The 22,819-nt window shown below is 43.1% G+C and overlaps 1 protein-coding gene across 1 annotated transcript in view; it reads right to left on the reverse strand.

The window, feature by feature from the left end:
• The window catches only part of SPATS2L (spermatogenesis associated serine rich 2 like), a 134,991-nt gene extending 120,680 nt beyond the window's left edge, over positions 1 to 14,311 (reverse strand). The window contains exon 1 of the mRNA XM_060257299.1: positions 14,013 to 14,311. The gene's annotated coding sequence lies outside the window, so the exon portion shown is untranslated. The remainder of the gene's footprint in view (positions 1 to 14,012) is intronic.
• Between the last annotated feature and the right edge of the window lie 8,508 nt (positions 14,312 to 22,819).

Here is a 22,819-nt window from a genome sequence, read left to right on the forward strand (position 1 = left end):
ATCAGGCACAGTGTTAACCCTATAATGACTAGAACATTGCAAAGGACATACAAACAGATACATATTTCCAACACCCCTTCTCAATGCCTAATGAGAAAGTCATTATACATTCTGATTTAAAACAATTTATTAATAGCATATGGTAACAATGTCAAATTATATCGTTACAATCCCTAATCCATATGATATTTTTCTAATCCCCCCTCCCTCCTTTACTAGACTTCCGCCGATGTTATATACTTAAGTTCACTTATAAAGGTACCCTTAACCCATCAAAGTTCAATTTTCCCTTTTTCTTAAATTCATTGTTAAAAAATTGCCCAATGTCCTTTCAAATTCCACTCTTTTTCTATATATCCTCTAAATTTCTTCCATTCCCTCTTAAACACTTCCAAATCATAGTCTCTTAAAATTCCTGTTAGTTTATCCATCTCACTCCATGATAAAACTTTCACAATCCAGTCCCATTTCTCTGGTATTTTTTCTTGTTTCCATAACTACGCATATAATGTCCTAGCAGCTGAGAGCAAGTACCAAATTAAAGTTCTATCTTCTTTTGGAAATTTTTCCATTTGTAGTCCCAATAAAAAAGTCTCTGCTACTTTCTTAAAATCATATCCTAAAATTTGCGATATTTCTTCTTGTATCATCTGCCAAAACTTTTTCGCTTTTCCACAAGTCCACCACATACGGTAAAAAGAACCTTCATGTTTCTTACATTTCCAACATCTATCCGACATCTTTTTACTCATCTTTGCCAATTTTTTCGGAGTTATATACCACCTATACATCATCTTGAAACAGTTCTCTTTAATACTCTGACATGTTGATATTTTCATCGAGTTCTTCCAAAGATATTCCCATGCATCCATTTGTATTTCCTTGTTTACATTAATTGCCCATTTAATCATTTGAGATTTTACTACTTCTTCTGTAGACCATTTCAACAATAATTTATATATTTTCGATATTAATTTTTCATTATCTCCAAGCAGAACCCTTTCCAATTCCGTTTACTCACGTCTAATTCCAACAGATTTAATATCACTTTCCATCAAGCTTTTTATTTGTTGCATTTGAAACCAATCTTGCTTAACTCTTCTGCAGATTTTAATTCAACTTTATCACCTTGAATTTTTAGCAGTTGGTTATATGACATCCCTCTCTCTTCATCAGATTCAGTTGTTATTTTTATTACTTCTGCTGGCACTATCCAAAGCGGCTTTCTTTCATCACCATATTTCTTGTATTTTATCCATATATTTAGTAAATTATTTCTAATATAATGGTGAGAAAAAAGACCGTCCATCTTATTTTTCCCATAGTACATATAAGCATGCCAGCCGAATTTGTTCCCATGAGCTTCTAACAATAAAAGTTTTTTATTTAACAGCATTATCCAATCCTTTATCCATGTCAAACAAACTGCATCATGGTACAGTCTTAAATCTGGAAGTTGAAAACCTCCCCTCTCCTTAGCATCTGTTAAAATTTTCATCTTAATCCTTGGTTTCTTCCCAGCCCATACAAATTCAGAAATCTTTCTTTGCCATTTGTTAAATTGTTTGCTATCTTTCACAATCGGAATAGTTTGGAACAAATACATTATTCTTGGCAAAATATTCATCTTAGTTGCAACAATCCTACCCAACAAAGACAAATTAAGTCTATTCCATTTCGTCATATCTTTGTCCATCTTGCACCATAACTTTTCATAATTGTTTTTATACAAATCGATATTCTTAATAGTTATTTCTAGACCTAAATATTTAACTTTAGGAGTAACTTCACATCCCGTCAAAATCTGCAATTCTTTCTGTCTATTTGGTTGCATATTTTTGCATAAAAATTTCGACTTCTCTTTATTTATATATAGTTTTGCCATTTCTCCGTATTCTTTTATCTTAGCTATCAACAAAGGTATCACTTGGATCGGATTCTCAGTTATGAACACAATGTCATCTGCAAATGCTTTATATTTATAAGAAAATCCTCTAATTTTCAATCCTTCTATCTCTTTGTCATCTTGTATTTACCTTAACAAAATTTCAAGAGTCATTATAAACAACAATGGTGAATGTTACAGTGAATAATGAGTAATGACTATTGAATGTATAACGACTGCTTAAAGTCATTATACATTCAATAGTCATTACTCATTATTCACTGTAACATTCACATCAACTAGATACATCATTTCATGTAAACGTTCAAATCTAGCACAAGGTAATGGTTTAGTAAGTATATCAGCTATCATAGCTTCTGTACAACAATATTCTACCTTAATCAGCCCCTTCTGGTGTAAATCTTTCACTAGCTTACACTTAATACCAATAGAACGTCTTCTGGCTATTCTACTTTCCACTTTACATATAGCAATACACGCTTGGTTATCTTCAAACATTACAATAGGTACAGGTTCTTTTATCTTGAAGTCTTTCAGTAGATGAAAAATCCATTCAAGTTCACTGCAGGCACTGGCTGCTGACACACACTTAGCTTCTGCTGTAGATTGTGCCACTATAGTCTGTTTTCTGCTAGTCCATTCTACAAGTCCATTTCCATAGAAGAACAAGTATCCGCTGGTTGATCTGTAATTGCCCGATTCTTCTGCATAGCTGGCATCCATGTATCCAACTAGTCTGGGATTCTCAGAAGTTTCAATGATCAGTCTTAAATCCATAGCCCCTTTTAAGTATCTGGCAAGTTTCTTTACTGCATTCCAATCATGGTGATTAGGCAAACTAACTTTTCTGCTCAATATTCCAACAGCAGCTGTAATATCAGGTCTGGTAGTTTTACTCAGGTACAGGAGTTTTCCTATAGCTTCTCTGTGCTCTCCAATGTCTGAGTGGTTGACCACCCTGAGCTCTCAGGTATGCAGGTTCAAGAGGTATCTTAGATTCTTTACAGTCTCTCATGCCAAGAGATTCTATAAACTCCATAATCCATGAGCCACCCTGAGCCTGCCTTGGTGGGGAGGGCGGGATATAAATAAAAGTTTATTATTATTATAATTTTTCATCTTTGGCACAGTTGAAAGGTTCCATTCTCAAGTCTCTCAATCTGTATTCCTAGATAGTATTTAATATCTCCAAGTCTTTTGACTTCAACCTCTTTGTTCAGCTTTTCAACAATGTCTTTAATGTCTTCTTTGTTCCTGCAGCTCACGACCAAATCATCAATGTAAATCAGAATGTATTGATATTCTCCATCTTTGAGTCTAGTGTACATGCAGGGTTCTGCTTTCCCTTGCTCAAATCCTTGTTGCTGTAGTAGTCCAGTTATTTTGTCATACCAACTTTTCGCTGTTTCAAACCATACAGTCCTTTGTTGAGTTTGAAAACATAGTTCTCTTTACCAGGGACGTGAAAACCTTCAGGTATTTCCATACAGATTTCCTCTGATAGCTCACCATTAAGAAACGCTGTCTTAATGTCTAGGTGCTCTACAAGCATATTTCTAGATGATGCCACACTCAGTAGTGTTTTAAGAGTAGCACTATTGATAACTGGTGCAAAAGTCTCTGAATAATCAGTTCTAAATTCTTGAGTAGCCTTTGGCTACTAGCCTTGCTTTGTACAAATCTATAGTTCCATCATCTTTGTATTTTATTTTGTAGACCCATTTGCATCCAATAGGCTTTCTTCCTGCTGGTAGCTTTGTAAGAGTCTATACATCTTTTTTCATAAATGGATAGTATCTCTTGTTCCATTGCTTGAATCCATTTCTCCTTTTCTCCATTAGGTAAATCACACACTTGTTTCCACCTCTCGGGTTCCTCTTTACGTTTCAGTCTCTATAGATCTCACAGTGCCACAGTATCCATATTTCTGTGGTGGTTACCCTTTTGTGCTCCTTTCTGATAGTCCTAAAATGAGTGGAGGTTCTGTCGCTCCCTGCGGTGCAGTCCCCATTTCCCCTTCTGGTTCAGTAGAGTTTCAGAAGGTAGGCCTGCCAGTTCACCAGTGGTCACTACAGATAACCAAATATACCAATCTTCAGAAGCATCATCAGTAATCTCAGGATCAGATTCAGGTACACAGGGTGCTTTAGGCAAATTACTGTCATCCACAAACACAACATTACAATGTTTGGTCTTATTCAGCTTTGGATAATAGACTCTGTAGCCTTTTCCCACTGAGGAATATCCTACTATGAACCCAATCTCAGTCCTTGCATCAAGCTTCCCTCTATTTTCTCTAGGAACATATGAATAGGCTTTTGCTCCAAAAGTTTTAATATGCTTAAATCCTGGCTTCTTGCCAAACCAAGCCTGGAAATGAGTAATTCCTGTTACTTTTGAAGGTATTCTATTGTGAATATACACTGCTGTATTTACAGCTTCAGTCCACAGGCCTTTAGGTAATCCAGAATGCATGAGCATTGCTCTGGTCATTTCCTGTAACACACGATTAAGTCTTTCTGCACTCCCATTCTGCTGTGGAGTGTATGGGACAGCCACTTTGTGTTCAATCCCTTCTGCTTTCAGAAACTTCTTAAACTCAGTATTGCAATATCCGCCACCTCCATCTGTCAGCAAGCTTTGAGGTGCACGCCCAAATCTGTTTTTAACCATTGCAACATATTTTTTAAATTTATCAAGAGTCTCATCTTTTGATTTGACCATATAGACAGTGCTATATTTTGTCTTTGCCTCTGTGAAAACTGAGAAAAATTTATTTCTCCCAATCAAAGCTTTTATAGGCCCAACAGCATCACTGAATATTGTTTCCAAAAACTTTCATTATGCACACTGCTTTTTCCACTGAAGCAAGGTGCAGTTCCTTTTGCTCTCAGACAAACATCACATCTTTCCTGCACACCATCAAGTCCACAATCCTTTAGCACAAGTCCACAATCTCAACACTCTGCATGCTTCTGTGTGCTAACTTTACATGCCAAGCATAAACACATCTCCTCCTATGGTCACACTTTCTGCCTTCAGTCTGGCAAACAGTCTTTTCCACAACATCAACAGCATCTGACCTTTCACTTAAGTCCATAATATAATGAGCTCCATTTCTTTCATCCAGTTTAAAACTAATTCCAGAATTCTTCTAAATAATTTCACCATCATCTCCTTTATCAAGATATACAGCATAATTATTTCTTATAAACACTTGGCTTGAAAGTAAATTCTCAATTGATTCAAGTGCATAAGCTACATTTTTCAGTCTTACTGGCATTAAATCTCCATCAGTAGTAAGCAATTTCATTTTGATCTCACCCACACCACAAACGTGTAAGGGTTTCTGGTTGGCACCTATCATTTCAGGTCTCTGACTTTCATCCAACTTTGAAAACATGCCTTTATATCGACAAATATGCATAGAACAGGGGTGGCCAATGGTAGGTCTCCAGGTGTTTTTTTGCCTACAACTCCCATCAGCCCCAGCCAGCATGGCCAATGGCTGAGGCTGATGGGAGTTGTAGGCAGAAAACATCTGGAGAGCTACCATTGGCCACCCCTGGCATAGAAGATCCACTATCAATCAAAAATCTTCCTCTTTCACCAATAAAATTCATATTATTAACATGCATGGTACTTTCTCTGTTCTTTCTTTGTTTCCACCTGGGCCATGTGGCCTGGAAAATTTCTGGTTTAAAAATTTCTGGCTGCTATTATTTCTATGGCCAAGATGGCACCCGTGTTCCCTCATCTGAAGCATGTGCTTTAAAATTGCTATTCCTTTGTTCAGTGTCCTTGTCCCCAGATCTGGGGGCTGCTTCCTCCTTGACAGCATTTAACAGGCATTCCAGACTCAAATCTTTTTGCAGTCTCAAAATCATCTTGATTGGCTTGTAAGTGCTGGGCAGAGCTTTCAATATAGTTGAGATTAAGTCTCGTTCTGCAATAGCCTCACCAAACTCCTGTAGTTTGGATTGCATGCACATAAGTTCCTTCAGACGTTTAGTCACATTTTCCCCTTCTTGCACTTGAAAACCAAATATTTTGCCCTTTAAATCATGAATAGTGCTTATGGGAGTTTTGTTAAATTTATCTTTAAGGCATTCAAGCATTTGTTTTGCAGTTTTAAGAGTGCGCAATTCAGGAATTTCATATGCTTCTAGAAATTCTAAAATGAGAGTTTTTGCAAAACCATCTAGCCGTTTAAAATTTGATTTTTCTTGCTCATTCTCAGTGGGATTTTCAGACAAAACTCTTTTAGCTCCATAAATCTCAAGTCTTTGCGTTAGGAGCGAGAGCCAGAATGAGAAATTATTCTTAGTTAACTTCAGGGTACTAAATCCTATCACTGGTAGGTTACTTACGGTACCAAAACCAAGATTTGCAGTGGCTGTTCCTGAAGATATGGAAACAGAAGATCCAGTGGCTCCTCTCTCTGGGTTAGACATTTTTCACAGCAATCAGGCAGGACAGGGTTAAAGATTCTTCCTTCCTCACTGGAGAGAAAAGGTGGCTGAATGTGCGCGCGTGGTTGCAGCGAGGCTCTTCCAAGGTCTCCGACGGAATCCACAGAAAAAGGGTTAAAAAGCTCCAAAAATTCTCTTTCTAGCACATCTGAGGCTTTTAGACAAAAGCAGCAGTGTTTCCAGATTGAGACAATCTGAATTCAAAGCTCATTTAAATCAGAACTCTCTCAATAATGGCCAGAGGAATAAAAGGCGTCATTTTAAAATTGAGGCTTGTCTGCACAGCATAGCAGCTTTTTGCCTATTGCTTTCTAAATGCTCTCAAAGGCGATCCAGATTTTTAAAAAATCATTTAGCGTTCAAAAAACAGTCCATGCTATAAGCTACCAGCTTGATGGCAAAAACCAAGAACCGTCTGCTCTGCTATAGATTTTGTTAGGGAATTCTGTTCAAAATTCTATTTCTTTATCTCAAACACTGCGATGGATCACCGGATCAAATAATCATTGAGAGGCTCTCTCTGAGGCATTTAACATGAAAAAGCAAAAACATATTTATTTCTACAGGGAAAGGGTACCGGGAGGTGAAACAACAAACACTTTAGAACAACATGCTTACACTAGAAGATTGTGTGCTTAAGGAAGACCACTTCCTCCTCCTTCTTGACCTCTCTGCCTGAACAAAGGAAGTCACCTGACTAATTGACCAAACAGACAAAACAGGTTTCCCCGCTTCTAGACCTTGACCACAGCAATCAGTATCTTCTTCCCAGGCCATGCAGACAATAGTGAATCAGGCACAGTGTTAACCCTATAATGACTGGAACTTTAGAACATTGCAAAGGACATATAAAACAGATACATATTTCCAACAACGAACAGGTGGTTCAATCAATGCATCTGTGAATAGATGGATTCTTTTAGGCTTCAGATTTGACATATATTGTCAACCTAGCTCAGTAAACACAGTGGTTGTGGAATAAAACCAACATGTGAACAGCTGCTATGGCAATAATAACAGAGGCACAGAGGAATTTTTACCTGCTGTTAGATATAGATTCTATAAAAATAGATGAAGAGTTGAAATAAAACCATGGAAACAACAGTTTTAGTGAATGAGTTGTGTTGGATCTCAGAAAAGATCCAGCTGCCAAAATTAACATATTCTAGTAGAAGTATGAGCGATCTAGGAATGATACATTCCCAGGTTGGGATCTATCTTCATTAATAGCTAAATATAATTTTCTCACTTTTTTGTTTTTCCCCCCTTTCTCTTTGCCTCTTCTCTGTACCTTTCAGTTTTGTTGAACTATAAATAACAACATTAGAAGAGAAGAACAGTTCAACTAGATGAATGGTGTCATCAGGGCTTTTTTTTGTAGCAGGAACTCCTTTGCATATTAGGCCACACACCACTGATGTAGCCAATCCTCCTGGAGCTTACAGTAGGCCCTGTACTAAGAGCCCTGTAAGCTCTTGGAGGATTGGCTACATCAGGGGTGTGTGGCCTAATATGCAAAGGAGTTACTGCTACAAAAAAAGCTCTGCCCATAATCCTAAACAAAGTAACACCATTCTAAATCTATTGAAGTAAAACCAATGGCCTATTCAGCTTAATATCTACTATAGTTTCAACAAGTTGTAACCAGTGTTACCTCTCAGCTGAGTTAGCATGAGCTAGCTCACAGATTTGTAGCTTCCAGCTCACACATTTTTATCTTAGTTCAGGAAGAATGACCCCAGAGCACAAAGGTTTATGCAGTAGCTCACCACTTTATTGCCAGTAACTCACAAAGTAGAATTTTTGCTGACAAGACTCTGCAGCTTAGAGGGAACATTGGTTGTAACAGTACAGACCAGGAGTGGCCAAACCTGCTTAATGCAAGAGCCACACAGAATAAAGTCATATGTTTGAGAGCCGCAAGATATGAATTTCCACAAGATACGAACATCAGATGTTGGAGAGCTGCAAGATAGGAGGGCAGGCAGGCCAATAAATGAGGGAGAGGAGGTGGAAAGAAAGCAACTTTAAATGCATTCTCCAAGCAACCAACTGGTTTGGCTTGGAGAAGTGATTTAAAGAGAGAAACACCTTCTTCAAGTAGGCCAACAGGGTAGTGGGGGTTTCAAGAGCCACACAATATATGTCCAAGAGTCACATGTGGCTCCCGACCCACAGTTTGGCCGACCCTGGTAGACTGTTAACAAAAAACTTCTTTCCAGCCAATGAGAATTCAATGCAACAGGGAGCATTCTAAATATTAAGGTGCCTTGATTATCTTATCTACCAATTATTGCTAGCTGAAAGTTTGCTTTTGTATTTAATTTTTGTTAATCTATTGTCACTTTTTTGAGGCTTGGACCTTTCAAGTGCAATAAAGTCAACTGGAATCAGCAACCAGAAGTGTCTATAGGGAGAGCCAGTTTGGTGCAGTGGTTAAGTGTGCGGACTCTTATCTGGGAGAACCAGGTTTGATTCCCTACTCCTCCACTTGCACATGCTGGAATGGCCTTGGGTCAGCCACAGCTATCACAGGAGTTGTCCTTGAAAGGGCAGCTGCTGTGAGAGCCCTCTCAGCCCCACCCACCTCACAGGGTGTTTGCTGTTGGGGAGGAAGATAAAGGAGATTGTGAATCACTCTGAGATTCAGAGGGGAGGGTGGAATATAAATCCAATGTCGTCTTCTTCTTCTTTACAGAAACGTAATGCAACATTTCAGCGCTAACTGTGTGTGGCAGAGTGTTGGATTGGATGGGCCATTGGTCTGATCCTGTATATTTTCTCTTATGTTTTTATGCTCAGTCTTAATAGCTTTACACTGTAAAGAGCATACAACATAAATATCCCCCTGGCCCTAAAGAGGTCCGGCTGTCCTCAACAAGGGCCAGAGCTTTTTCAGTCCTGGCTCCGACTCGGTGGAATGCTCTGCCAGAAGACATCAGGGCCCTGCGGGATCTTTTACAGTTTCACGGGGCCTGTAAGGCAGAGATGTTTCGCCAAGCCTTTGCATGAGGACAGCGATGTGCTGGCACTTTTTCCTCCCCACCCCCTTTTGGGGGGATTCTCCCACCCCTGATGTGATGTAATGACTGAATAAGAGCACTTTAAAGACACCATCAGGGTTTGTGATTTTTTAAATGTAACTGATTTTATATATATGTATTTTTACTGTTCTACATCGTCCTGAGTCTGACGCTAGCCAGGATAGAGCGATTCATTAAATGGAATAAATAGTAATAATAATAACATTCTGCATACTACAGATCTTAAGAAGTAGAAAAATCTCAATTTCTACTTTTAAAAAACTCCTAACATGTATGGCTGCAAAGATAGACTTGTAGGAGTTAGGAAAGGCATGGAGAATTCTCAAAGCTAGAGGGAACATGAATGAAATTTCAAATAAATGTGAGGAAAGGATTTAGCGACTATTGTGCAAACGCTGTCATCGAATGGGTCCATGTTTCCCAGGGACAAGTTCCCTCAAGGAAGAGATTTTGAGTCACAGTTTATTCTTTTCTCCTTTTCAAGGAGGTGTCTTACCCCCATTATTAAATGAGGAGGGACGGTGGCTCAGTGGCAAAGCATCTGCTGAGGAAGCAGAAGGTCCCAGATTCAATCCCTGGCATCTCCACTAAAAAAGGTCCAGGCAAACAGGCGTGAAAAACCTCAGCTTGAGACCCTGGAGAGCCGCTGCCAGTCTGAGCAGACAATATGACTCTGATGGACCCAGGGTCTGATTCAGTATAAGGCAGCTTCATATGTTCATATCCTTAGCTTAGTTTCATGACCAAGATCCTGTGAATTTAGGGGGAAGTGTTTGTGAGTTTCCTGCATTGTGCAGGGGGTTGGACTAGATGACCCTGGAGGTCCCTTCCAACTCTATGATTCTAAGTGTTCAGACACGGTCTTCAGCATCAAGCTAGATCAGGGGTGGCCAAGCTGTGGCTCTTTCATTATTTATTTCTTATATTCGATTTATAGCCCCCCCCCCCCCTTTTTCCAAATGGGCTCACACATATTGTGTGGCTCTCAAAGCTTCCACCATCCCATTGGCTGGCTTGGAGGAGGTGTTTCTCTCTTTAAATAATTTAATTTTTCAATTTATACCCCACCCTATCGCACAAGCGGGCTCTGGGTGGCTTACAACATTAAAAAACCTTACAAAACATCAAACTAACTACATCCAAACGAAATAATCTCATAATTACAGAATTAACAGAAACCATAATCCACATCACTGGCAACAAGCCATAAGTCCCGCAGGGCCTGGATCTCCAACGGGAGCTCATTCCACCAGGTGGGGGCCCAGACCAAAAAGGTCCTGACCCTTGTTGAAGCTAGCCGAGCATCCATAGGCCGAGGGATCACAAGAAGATGTTGTGCAGCTGACCTCAGAACCCGGGGGGACTCATATGGGGAGAGGTGGTCCTGAAGATATGCAGTGGCTTGGAGAATGCATTTAAAGTTAAAGTTGCCTTCTTTCCAACTCTCTGTCCCTCTTCCCTCCCCACTATTTGCCTTCCTTCCTTCCTTGTCTCAAACATCTGACATTCATTCTGTGTGGCTCTACTTTAAGCAAGTCTGGCTACCCCTGAGCTAGATGGTTTCTTCAGGACCCAAAATGGCTGGTGTGGAAACCATTCCTGCCCAGCTTTTCAAGCAGAGAACAGTACGAGACCTCTTGCTGGGAGAGTCAAAGTTCAGCTGCTGCAGAAGACCAGACAATAGAAACAGGGAGAGTGGCAGAGATGGTTAGCACCTCCTCTGGAGTCCTTTTCCCAGCATCCTCGGGTCATGATGATATCCAGGCCAGACAAATGATGCATGCCACAGTTTGCCTCCAAACCAGAAAAAGGCTGAACCAAGATTTGGCCAAGACACCACAATCAGGTCACTAAGTCTTTTGTTAGGCAAAGTCTGGGAGCCCAGCATGAAGTATCAGATATTAGGGAGTCCTTGCCCCCAGAGGTCGTCTTGTAGAAAAATACGTGGCGAAGCTCATAAGCATAACTCATTAGCCTATGCCACCACCACCCAGTCAAAAGCAACCTGATGCAAGAAAGGAGAGCCCCGGGCAAGCGAGGCCTGCTTGGGCTGGCTAGAGATCCAGCTGGCCCTAGCAGGCCTCGCTCATCTGGTGCTCTCCTCGACCACCTCCCTCCAGTCAAAAGGCCAGCAAGCTAACCAAAATCACATAAGAAGTGGAGAAAGGGTGGTGCGGACTTCTCCAGGGGTCAATGAGGGCTGTTAGGGGTGTGACAAAGCCCTGGAGGCTGGCTGGCTGCCCGCTCTCCTAATCCAGGGATTGTTATGCAGCTGCACCTACTATTCAATGGACAAGGTAGGTGGGGAGGAGAGGAAACCCTCAAAAAGGTTCAGGAGTTGTGCTCCTGTGAGCTCCTGCTGAATCTGAGGCCTGCTTGCCCCCAATCTAGCCTAGGTTTCTCCTCCTATCACTGAGAGAAGGTACTTTGAATGGCTTCAAAGCTCACACTAGTTTGAAGTCCCTGTTTTCCAGGACCAACAAGAAAGTTATGCAAAGCCAATGAATGCAAATACACTTAATTTTACAGAACTCAACTTTCCTTCAAGCAGCACTCAGGTTCCACTAGTATAGATTGTCTGTTTGTTTGCATTGAAGTATATCCATCCCTGCCTGTTCCCGTATCAACAGGCATATAAATTATGTCGACTCTTTACTGAATGAGACAAAAATAGTTGCAGTTAAATGGCCACCCAGTGTATTCCCGCAGTTACAATTTGCTAACGGATGGGTGTTATTTTGGATTACAGATGTTCTTACAAAACTGTGAAGGGTTTGTGTATCAGATGGGTGTTATTTTGGATTACAGATGTTCTTACAAAATTGTGAAGGGTTTGTGTTTAACTGAGAACATAAAATGTTGGAACAGCAGTGGTGGAAGTCACACAAATGTGACAGAAGCATTGCATGAACCCAAAATTTCCCCTTCCATCAGAAGGCAAAAGAACCAAATCTGTTCATTTACATTTTCTGCAGCACAGAAACCAATCCATTGCGACAATATAGAATAAAACTAAATCTGTCGCTAGTTGCTACCAAACTGTCAGTAGACATTAAAGGCTCTCAGAACAGCAATTACGATTTTTTTCCCACACTCTCTAAAAGGAAGACAACTGAATGCCAACCGCCTCCAGGAACAACAGTTTTAAAGCAACGAAAAAGACAGTGAAAACAGCATCTATCACCCATACACGCTCACCTTTGAGCATCTTCCTACAGTAACGTAAAATGTAATGCAATTAAAATGTAATGCAACGTTCCACGGGGGGGGGGGGGGGGTGGAAATGACACTTGTCTCAGCCCAGAAATCCGTTTTAGCTTCCCTGCGTTCTTCTAGTCACTCAGACTTATGCATGCCGCAGAACAATTCAACTTTAAAACTCATATCCGGGGGGGGGGGGGGTATAGAGGGAAAGCGAGAGAGCTGGAGAAATGTGGGTTATCCACGACTTGGGGGATTGCATCAACGCTGCAACTGCATTGGAAGATCATGCAATCGATTTTGAAACCTCCAATGCAAGGAGGGGGAGTTCATACAGCCCGGGAACACCCCTAAATCCCTGGGCTTGCAACCAACCCTCCGCCTGGGATGGATTCTGTGGGGCCAGCTTCCCAAAGATGCAACCGATTCCCGAGTATCCAATGCAAAGGGTCAGTGGGGAGTGCATACAGCCCGGGACGACCCCAAATCCCTGGGCTTTCAACCAGTGTTCCCTCTAAACTGGGTTAGTGTGAGCTAGCTCACAGATTTCCCAGCCTCCGGCTCACGTATTGTTGCCTTAGCTCGGGGGGGGGGGGGGAAATGGCCCCAGAGCAAACTCTTCCATTTACGCTGTAGCTCACCAGTGCAGCGCTAGTAGCTCATGAAGTAAAAAATTCTGCTCACAAGGCTCCACAGCTTGGGGGGGGGGGGGGGGGGGGGGTTGCTTGCAACAATCCCTCTGCCTGGATTGGATATGGGGGGGGGGGGCAGCTTCACAAGAAGCCATGCTCAAAGCCAGACCCCCGTTGGTCTCCCCCAGGCAGCCGACACTGAAACGTGCTTTCCCTCGCCCTCCCCTCAAAAAGCTGCAATTTTGCTCCCCGCCACCACATCTGCATTTAGGGAAGGGAGGAAGAAAAAGATTGCACGGCCTAACCTGATTGCCTCCCTACCCTAAAACACCCCCCCCAAGCCAGGTGTTGCTTGCATTCCCTCCCTCCAAGCCAACTTCCATTCGTGCAATTTTCTTTTCCAGAAGGCAGGGGTGGGGCGGGAGTGGCAGGCAAAGCAAGGGGGGGGACTGAGAGCCCCCCCTCCAAGAGAGATGAGCAATGCAATGTACCCCCCCCCCTTGCAAAAAAAAAGTCAGGTGTTGCTTGCATCCCCACCCCCCCAAAGCCAACTTCCATTCGTGCAATTTCCTTTTCCAGAAGGCAGGCAAGACGGGGGGGGGGGGAGATCGAGAGCCCCCTCCAAAAGAGACGAGCAATCCAATGCACAACCCCACCGTGCAAAAAAACCCTTCCAGCCTTCCCAAACCCACCTCCATTGACCAGGGAACCCCCCCCCCCATAGCAAAGGGGGTGTGGGCAAGCAAGGGCGCCTTACCTCACACGCAGCCAATGGTCTCTTTCCCGCCTGAGGCGGGCGGGGGGCGAGAAGGGTTCTCTTTCCGCCGCCCTGGGGGTGGGGGGGGGGAAGGCGGGCTAAATCTTTCGGGGCTGGGTCAGAGGTACCCAAATAAGCCCCCCACACAGCCCCGTTCCGTCCTCCTTCCCCTCCGAGTCAAAATGCAAAAGCGCCTTCGGTCTCCTTCCCTCACAGAGGCGCTCTCCTCTCTCCCCCCTCAGAGTCTCCCTCTGTGCCACTCTCGCACACATTACAGATTTCTTTTCCCCTCCTCTTTCTCTCGTCCCTTCCTTCCTTCCTACAAACCTCTCTCTCCCACCCCCCCCACACCCCGCGTGGTCTTGCCACAACAAATATGGGGGCGAAGCCCAGCCACCCAACCCTTTCTTCTCCGCGCCTTTTTTTTTTTTAATCCGCCTTCTCCAGCAAGGAGGGCTTGGCTCCAGCGTTGGCGTGCAAAAAAAATAAAAATGTTAAAAGGCAATGCAAAAGGTGGCTGGGTTTTGCAGTTGCAGGAGGGTTGCATGCATGACTTCGGCATGGATTTGGGGGAGGAGAAATGCTTGTGGGGGGGGCGGGGAGAGATAGTTCTCTGCCAGCATATTTGCGAGATGAGGCATTCTCGAAGGGGAAATAACGTCTCTCCGCTCACACACACACACACACACACACGAAGACAGACTGCTTCCACTTTGGGAAAGTTTTCTCCATCCACCCCCTCCGTTGTTGTTGCGTCAGGGTTGCCAATCCCCAGGTGAGGGCAGGGGATCCCCCGGTTTGGAGGCCCTCCCACCACTTCAGGGTCATCAGAAAGCGGTCACTCCATTATTCCCTATGGAGACTGATTCCCATACAGTATAACGGAGAATTGACCTGGGGGAGGGGGTGTTTTGAGGTAGGGGCACCAAATTTGCAGCATAGCAGCCAGTGCCCCTTCCCAAAATATCCTCCCAAGTTTCAGAAGGATTGGACTAGGGGGTCCAATTCTATGAGCCCCAAAGGAAGGTGCCCCTATCCTTCCTTATTTCCAAAGGACGGAAAGCATTTAAAAGATGTTTCTTGTTGTTCAGTCGCACAGTCGAGTCTGACTCTGCGACCCCATGGACAAAGTCACGCCAGGCCTTCCTGTCTTCCACCATCCTCCGAAGACTGCTCAAATTCGTGTTTGTTACATTAGTAACGCTGTCCAGCCATCTCATCTTTTGCCGTCCCCTTCTTCTTTTGCCTTCTGTCTTTCCCAGCTTCAGGGTCTTCTCCAGGGAGTGCTCCCTTCTCTTTAAAAGGGGTGTGATCCCTTTAAATGTTATGGCCAGAACTCCCTTTGGAGTTCAGTTGTGCTTGTCACACCCTTCCTCCTGGCTCCACCCCCAATGTCTCCTGGCTCCACCCCCAAAGTCCCCAGATATTTCTCGAATTGGACTTGGCAACCCTATGTTGTTTTTTTAGTTTTGGGGGCACCTCATGGACAAAACTGGTGGTTGTCAGGGTTTTTAGACTTCATTTCTTACAGCTCTCAGGGAGGTCGTTCCAGAGAAGTTAGCCATTTTAGTCTGTTGCTGCAAAATAGTAGCGTCCAGTAGCACCTTTAAGACGAACACATTTTGTAGTAGATTCAGGTGAGCAGCCGTGTTGGTCTGAAGCAATAGAACAAAGTAGGAGTCCAATGATACCTTGAGGACTAACAAAGTTTTATTCAGAATGTAAGCATTCGTGTGCATGCACACTTCTTCAGACAAGGAATGAGGTATGGTGAGCAGAGCTACATACAGCTGGTAGGCAGTGGCTTAGAATGCAAAACGGTACAAAGTTAAAATCGAATGGCAGAATAGCAAAATTAACAAATCGAGCAAACCTTTGATCTGAGTAGCATTAGCTGAGAAACCAATAAAACAGTCACATGCCAGAATGTGAGAATGTCTGCTAAGCACTCTATTGCAGGGGTGGCCAAACTTGCTGAATGTAAGAGCCACACAGAATAAACTTCAGATGTTTGAGAACCACAAGATATAAGCATCAACTGTCTGAGAGCTGGAAGGAAGGAGGGAGGGAGGGAGGGAGGGAGGGAGGGAAGGAAGGAAGGAAGGAAGGAAGGAAGGAAGGAAGGAAGGAAGGAAGGAAGGAAGGAAGGAAGGAAGGAAGGAAGGAAGGAAGGAAGGAAGGAAGGAAGGAAGGAAGGAAGGAAGGAAGGAAAGAAAGAAAGAAAATAGGGGGAGGTGGAAAGAAAACTAACTTTAAATGCATTCTCCAAGCTGCTGGTTGGCTTGGCTTGGAGAAGTGGTTTAAAGAGAGAAATGCCTTCTCCAAGCCAGCCAGCAGGATGGTGGGCACTTCAAGAGCCACACAAGATGTGTGGAAGAGCCACAGTTTGGTCACCCCTGCTCTATTGCTTGTAAACGTGGGCCAAAATGAGGGCATTTCCCAGAAGTTTTTCCCATCCAATTAATCTACCTTTTAACATGTAACATGCATATAAACATCATTCTAGTTTGCCATTAGAAAAAAATACGTTAAAATATAGTGGAAGATGGGTTTAGTATATGTAATGAGATAAACAGCCAATATCCCTTATTTGAGTATGTCAATACAGAAAACATTCTGATACACTATTTTAAAAGAGAAATACATTGCAATACTGTGGATATATAGCTATAGTTGGTGAAAGAGTGTTTAGCATATGTAATGAGATAAGAAACCAATACCCCTGTTCAGTCCTGTGGAGGTGTTTGTTCCAAATTTCATAATAATGTTTAATTCAGTAATTTTCCTCTCCATTCTGTTCTTGAAGTTCCTTTGCATTAAAACAGCAACTTTGTCAGCTGTGTTTTTTCAAAAGCTTATGCCACAACAAAATAGTTTACTAACTGTAAGGGTGGTAGCCCTGTTGGTTTGAAGAGGTGTGAGAATCCAGTGGCACCCTTAAGACAATGTTTAATTTGGTCAGGGCTTTTTTTGTAGAAGCAGCCCAGCAGGAGCTCATTTGGTTATTAGGCCACACCCCCTGACATCACCATTGTTTCACACAGAGCTTTTTGGTAGAAAAAGCCCAGCAGAAATCATTTGCATATTAGGCCACACCCCTTGACACCAAGCCAGTCGGAACTGCATTCCTGTGCTTTCCTGCTTTTAAAAAGCCCTGAATTCGGGGTGTATAAGCTTTTGTGTCCATGCACCCTTCTTCAGAAACCAACAAAGTCCAATTCTGGGTATAAGCTTTTGTGTGCATGCACATTAATTTAGGATTGCCAGCCTCCAGGTGGGGCCTGGAGATCTCCCGCCTTTACAATTGATCTCCAGCTGGCAGAGATCAGCTCCTCTGGAGATAATGGCTGATTTGAAGGGTGGACTCTGCGGCAATGTGCCATGTTGAGGCCCCCTCCCCTCCCTAAACCCTGCCCTCTCCCCCACCCCCAAAGTCTCCAGGTATTTTTCAACATAGGCCTGGCAACCCTACCTAAGAGACCAATACATTTAATCAGTACAAGCTTTTGTGGAAATGCACACTCGTTCAGAGACCAAGTTTAAATCCAAGTGCAAACTTCTGTATGCATGTGCATTTGTTCAGAGACCAACAAAGGTTAATTCTGGGGGTAAGCTCTTGCATGCACATGAAAGTTTATACCCAGAATTAAACTTTGTTGGTTTTAAGGGTGCCACTGGATTAGGATTGCCAAATCCCCCACAGCTTCTGGGGAAACTATATGGTTTTCCCGGACGCTCTAGCATTTTGGGAGGTAAAAACTCTATGGTACCTATTGTACCATGGAGTTTTCCCTCCCAAAATGCTAGAGCGTCCGGGGGGAACCATAGAGTTTTCCCGGAACCGTCTAGAGCAGCCGGCACGTAATGTCACCAGCATGATGACGTCATTCATGGGTGACGTCATTGTGCCGGCAATGTCGCGGGAGGTTCTCTCCACCAGCCCAATGTGGGCCGGTGGGTTGGGAACCTCTTGGGCGGAAGAAGCCTCACCTGGCCCAGCGGCTTGGCAGCCCTACACTGGATTCAAACTTCCAAGTTGTGTGGCATGATATTTATGGGATTTTGGCCTTTCCGAGAGCTCTCAGCCAAAGCCCTTTCGCTTGTGAATGAAAAGAGCTCCCTTTCCTCAGAGCAAAGTTAAATATATGAGGCTCCCTGGGTAGTGGGAGAGGCTATCAAAAGAGGGCCACAGTTCACCAGCTCATTTGCCAAAGGTCAAACTGTGTGAGCTGCTGCCCACGACAACCCTTTCAAAGGGCCTAATTAATCTCTTTAAATCAAGTTCTGGGAAATGTGCCTCTCTCACCCTGCTAGGACGCATCAAAACGTTTATATGCTCAGGATTTACTTGTGGAAAAGGGGCTCCTCTGAAAATTTCTGGTCATACCAGTGCTCTCTTGCAGAAGAGGAAGTGCAAGAAAAAGACTGCACTATGGGGTTGCCAATCCCCAGGTGGGTAATATAAAGCCGCAAAAAACTAGAAAAATAACGAAAAAGACTGAAAATTATTTCAAAATATATGTGATTAGTCAACTACCTCTTAAACAATATAATCATCAATATCTCTATAAATTCCAAAATTCAAGGTAAATGTGCAAGAGTCAGAGAACAAGTTTACACCGTCCTTTCGGTTCATCATGTCAGTTTCAGACTTCAAGCACTCAATAACTATTCACCAGGCTCCGCAGGAAGAATAAAGTGCCAGTGGCGATCAGATTTCAAGTGCAGATGATTTTAGTTTTTCAAAGATGTTTCTTCTATTGCAGGTGTTCTGCTCAAACTTCCTTCTTTTTAAAGCAGTTTTAAATCCAGTGGGTTTTCACAGCCTCTAACAGTAAAGCTGCCTGTAATACTGTTTCACTTTCCTTTATCTAAGAGACGTTTCCCACTGCAATCAAAGGCATACATCATAAGAACATAAGAGAAGCCCTGTTGGATCAGGCCAATGGCCCATCCACTCTGTGTCACGTAAGAACATAAGAGAAGCGATGTTGGATCAGGCCAATGGTCCATCCAGTCCAACACTCTGTGTCACATAAGAACATGAGAGAAGCCATGTTGGATCAGGCCAATAGTCCATCCAGTCCAACACTCTGTGTCACATAAGAATATAAGAGAAGCCATGTTGGATCAGGCCAATGGCCCATCCAGTCCAACACTGTCACACAGTGGCCAATATATGTGTGTGTGCATATATATCAGCCAACATATGTTACCAGTAATTAATACAATGTAGCCAAATCAGATAACAATTTACCAACACACAAAGAAACCACTATCTCTAGCATTTTGGGAGGGAAAACTCCATGGTAAAATAGGTACCATAGAGTTTTTACCTCCCAAAATGCTAGAGCATCCAGGAAAACCATATAGTTGCCCCAGAAACTGTGGGGGATTTGCTAATCCTAATCCAGTGGCACCTTTAAGACCAACAAAGTTTAATTCTGGGTATAAACTTTCATGTTCATGCAAGAGCTTACCCCCAGAATTAACCTTTGTTGGTCTCTGAATAAATGCGCATGCACACAAAAGTTTGTACTCAGATTTAAACTTGGTCTCTGAACGAGTGTGCATTCCTACAAAAGCTTGTACTGATTAAGTATCTGGGGCTCTGGGGAGGCTGTTTATTTAGGTAGAGGCACCAAATTTGCAGCATAGCATCTGGTACCTCTCCTCAAAACACCCTCCAAGTTTCAAAAAGATTAGGCCAGGGGGCCCAATTCTATGAGCCCCAAAAGAAGGTGCCTCTATCCATTATTTCCCATGAAGGGGCTTAAAAGTTGTGCGGTCCTTTTACATGTGATGGCCAGAACTCCCTTGGGAGTTCAATTGTGCTTGTCATCCCCTTGCTCCTGGCCCCTCCACCAATGTCTCCTGGCTCCACCCCCCAAAGTCTCCTGGCTCCACTCTCAAAGTCCCCAGATATTTCCTGAATAGGACTTGGCAACCCTACTGCAATAACTGCTTGCCTGCGCAAAGTCAAATGCCAAAAGCCCTCATTGGTCCCAAGATCCTGCCAACCGCATGGATCAGAAATATGGCATTACACCCTGGAAAGGTCTCTGCCCTGCTCTGGCTCCACCCTCTCCAGGCTCCACCCCCAAAAGCACTAGGTGTTCCCCAACCCAGAGCTGGCATCCGTGCTGTGTGTGCATGCTTTTAATTAACGAGTTGATGTTGTAACACCATGTTTATGGAGTGCTGTTAGCATGAAGATGGTTAAATTCATTTTAAACTGTTCAGTGATCTGTTTTTAATGCTCTGGCTGGGATTTTAATGCTGGATTTTAATTAACAACTGCTAACGTTTTATTACATTTCATGATGTAAACCAACATCAGGCAGGTTCCCTGGAGAGGCGGCATAAAATTTTTCTAAATAAATAAATAAAGGGTTTTTTTGCTCTATCCTGTACAAGTGGAGGACTCCATCCACTATACTGCACTGACTGTCATTTCCAGGGGTGGAATTTTAGCAGGGGCTCCTTTGCATATTAGGCCGCACCCCCATGATGTACCCAATCCTCCAAGAGCTTACAAAAAGGAACCTTGTAAGCTCTTGGAGGATTGACTATATCAGGGGTGTGTGGCCTAATATGCAAAGGAGCTCCTGCCAGAATTCCACCCCTGGTCATTTCTATACTTTCCCATCTCTTTGGCATGCAATCTACCAGGGATATGGTATTCAAATAAATATTGTTCAGAACATCTGAATGTTCTAAACTTAAACATTGGCTCTTTTGTGTTACCCATACATTCTGAATTTCTGGATTGGCGTTCTTTTCTAATTACCAATTTGAAAACATGTGTATTATATTATAGACCATGATGGGAATTTTGGGAATCATCGCGAGTACTTTACAGAACAACGCTGTTATTGCTAACCAGCTGGCAAAACAGGATTTACAAAAGACTTGGATGAGTCTTGGGACAGATGCTAACTATAAGATAAAAAAGACTCTGAGGGGTTTGTGAATTATATTTGGATGCGGGAGACTGAAGACGAACATGCGGAAGGGAGGGCGAAAAAAGTATCCTGCTGTTCAGTTCTTACATAAAATATATGTGTTCAGCCAAAGGTCGGTCCTCTCATTTTCCCGTTTGTTTCATAGACCAGAAAGCAATGCATTCTAAAATGCCTCAGAGGGGATTCAGTAGAAGAGGCAGCATAGAAGTTTCCTTCATTAATTCATTAATCATGTACTTGATAATTTTTGTTTGAACTCATTTAATGATGTATTTTTATATGACTCCAGGCCTCATTTTGGGCAGGCCTGGATTTAGAACCTCTTTAGAAATTTAGAACCTCTAAATTTTATTGTGTTCTTTCTTTTAAAACACACACTCCAACAAAAAAAAAATATTTGCTTCTGGGCTCCATTGTTTAAACCACCTGTGAGAATTTTGCTGAACTTTAAGGTTTCTAATATTTCCCCCCACAAAAAAAATGGGGAAATAAAACATATAAAGCAGACAGATGGAAATCTTCATCATGCCACTGTGGCCACATAGGAGAAAGTAATTTAAAAAGGTATGATGGAAGCAGTTTTCCCTCTAATCTGAGTTAGTGTGAGCGAGCTCACAAATTTTTTAGCCTCCAGCTCACGCATTTTTGTCTTAGCTCAGGAAAGATGGCCCCAGAGCGCAATAATTTATGCTGTAGCTCACAACTTTAATGCCAGTAGCTCACAAAGCCTCATGGGAAGGCAACCAGGAAGCCGGATTCCTTTGTTTTCCGGGGGGGGGGGCGCTGGTGCGCATGAGCGCACGAGCGCTCTGATTGGTTTAATTTAAAAAAAAAAATGGTTCAGCTTGGGGTGGCTTGACAGGTCCAGACAGCCAAGTCGCCTCATGTGTGCCCTTCCCCGTCCAGATAGCAATCCAGCGACTGACAGCCAACTCAAATATTTGTTACCACTTTCAAAGTGGTAGCTTTTTGAGCTGGGTGGAGCGGCCAGAAGGACGGGATGAGTGCGGGATGGGGACGCCCGGCAGATGTTTGTGTACAGAGGGATTTTTTGGGCCAACTTCAGAGGCGTCTCTGAGTCGGCCCAAAGTGGCGGTCTGTAATCAGCCATAGTGTGTTTGTTTGTGTGTGTGTGAAGTGCTGTTGATTCGTAGCCAACTTATGGCCACCCCCCGCAACGGGTTTTCAAGGCAAGTGAGAAGCAGAGGTGTTTTGCCATTGCCTTCCTCTGCAGAGTCTTCCTTGGTGGTCTCCCTTGCATATACCAATCCTGCTTAGCTTCCAAGATCAGACAAAACTGAGCTATACCATGCCACCTTGCCTCACACATTTCACTTGTACATATCTGGAAATTCTGAAAATCTTATGCTGAAAGGTTTCATCTTCGGCCATAGGCCAATACTTATATGAAAAAAAACTAGTTGTTTGTTTATGTGAGAGAAAACATTTTGATTTGGTGCTTCCTTCGCTTGCCAAGGAAAGAGCAAACATTAAAAAAATATATCCAAACTCCATCATAGTAATTTAATTCAATTTGCTCTTCTTTCATGTGGCTAACTACAAGTTACTCATGGGCAGTGCAGGCCTAAACAGTTACACCCTCTGGTTAGGATTGCGCTGTAACACATGTAATGGTGATAAAGATGGGTAGCCATGTTAGTCTGTCTGTAGCAGCCCCGTTGCGCAGAGTGGTAAAGCTGCAGTACTGCAGTGCTAAGCTCTGCTCATGACTTGAGTTCGATCCTGGTGGAAGTTGGGTTCAGGTAGCCAGCTCAAGGTTGACTCAGCCTTCCATCCTTCTGAGGTCGGTAAACCGAGGACCCACCTTGCTGGGGGGGAAAT

Source organism: Heteronotia binoei, chromosome 16 (assembly GCF_032191835.1).
Source record: "Heteronotia binoei isolate CCM8104 ecotype False Entrance Well chromosome 16, APGP_CSIRO_Hbin_v1, whole genome shotgun sequence".
In the NCBI taxonomy this organism is placed as follows: domain Eukaryota; kingdom Metazoa; phylum Chordata; class Lepidosauria; order Squamata; family Gekkonidae; genus Heteronotia; species Heteronotia binoei.